Genomic DNA, 1863 nt, shown 5'->3' on the forward strand with positions numbered 1-1863 from the left:
TGAGAAAATTTCCATTGCCTAAGGCCCTTGGGGGAAAATGCATGAGCACCATCTCCACCTTTTGTGTGCTGATTTGGGATTTTCCTATGGATTAACTGAGTACAGTAGTATTATTTTTTGGTTGCTGTCATTGGTGACCGAAATGGTAAGCTAATAGCAGGGTGCCATGAGGGTGAAAAAAAAAAAGAAAAGGAGCCCCTGCCTGAGCCAGAGGAAGCAGGAGACTCCTTCTACCAGGAGGAGCAACAGGGACATCACTGCCATCAATACCCTAGTCAGGGACTACACCTATTCCCAGGAAAAAGCTGCTGTGTTTACTCAGCCTGGAATGGAGCCAAAACACCTCCTGGCTTCTCTTCACTCCCTGCCACAGATCCAGCAGTGCCAACCTGCTGGTGTCCCAGGGGCCAGACCCAGTGCTGGGGCTGGCAAACAGTTCTCTCTGGCCTGCCATGGTCAGGATGGAGCAGTCTGACACTGAGCAGCAGTGGAGAGGGGTGATATGTATCTGTTGGGTATATTAGCATGTCAGAGGTAGACACCCCAGCATTTACAGCAGGTAGGAACTGGTGGGAAGATAGGGATATCCCAGTATTTCTAAAAGCTCCTATCAGTGTTTCAGATTTTCTCATTTCAACCACTTCACTGTGGTGCTACCTAAGATAGAAATTACTTTTACCATAAAACTCCTTCTGCCAGTGGAAGACTGGGGAGGGAGGAGCTCGACTTCTCCCAAAGCAATGCCATGCAAAGGCATTTGTAAGTGCTAGAGACACATGATTTTCAGAAATGGGATTTATGCCATATCCTTTGGAACCGAGGAATCTGTTGGATGTGCAACGTGGGCTCCCCATGGTGTGGGCTACAAATCTCATGGTTTAGGAATGTTGCTGAAGTTAACAGGATAGCTAAGTTGAACAGGGCATGACTGGACTACCACCAAGGATGGAAGTGGCAGCACTAAAATACTAGAGGATGATCCTTTTAATTTCAATTGATGGGGAGAAAATGCAAATGCTGCCCAGGCTTCTGTAATTCCTGGTCTATGCACAGTGATGAGTAAATATTTAACTGCAGAAAGAACATTCCCTTCCAGAGATTGAAGGAACCAAGTTAATCAGTTCCAGACTATATTCAAGTCATGGGTGTCAAGAGGACAACACAAGTTCAAAACCTTGAGGATGTTCAAAGTCTGCTACTACACCTGGGCAGTTGCCATGTCTTCCCTGGGATGCTAAAAATGAGGATCTTTTCATCTGCTGAGAAAGCAGGATAGTTAACTGACTCGAAGACATGCTTCACAGGGAGGGGGAAGGGTTGGAGATGTGGCAAACAGAGTTTGAAAATCTTCCTGTTGCGTCCAGATGGTGCTTCAGAAACTCAGGAGATGAGGCTGCTGCAGCAACTAGGCTGGGCAAGTCCTCAGGCGGGTCTGGAGATGTTCCCTGCCCTGGCAGCCCACTGGGCATTCACTGGCAGGGCTGATGACAGAAGTCACCACTGATAGTAGCTCCCAGGCTTTAGAAAGTGCTCAATTTCTGTCAGATCCTCCTCTTACACAACAACATATTTCCAGTTGTTCTTTTACTCCAGTACAGTTAATTTGCTCTCAGTATGGTTAATTTGCCTTCATCTATCTCTCCCTTACAAAGCCAGTCTGTTCTCTTCAGAGATTATGGAGTGATGTTGTTAGAACTCATGTCTACAATAAAGCAAGTTTCTCCAGGCATGATATAGTTCATATTTTCATATAATGTCTGTAGGGCTTGCACTGCACTCCCTGAGCATTGGAAAGAGACTCAGGTATCAGCATAGTTTCCACCACGAGTAGAAGTGGCTGACCAGCTGATGAGCTGAGGTCTT

This window comes from Neopelma chrysocephalum, unplaced genomic scaffold, assembly GCF_003984885.1.
Source record: "Neopelma chrysocephalum unplaced genomic scaffold, ASM398488v2 Primary Assembly neopelma1_60, whole genome shotgun sequence".
In the NCBI taxonomy this organism is placed as follows: Eukaryota; Metazoa; Chordata; class Aves; order Passeriformes; family Pipridae; genus Neopelma; species Neopelma chrysocephalum.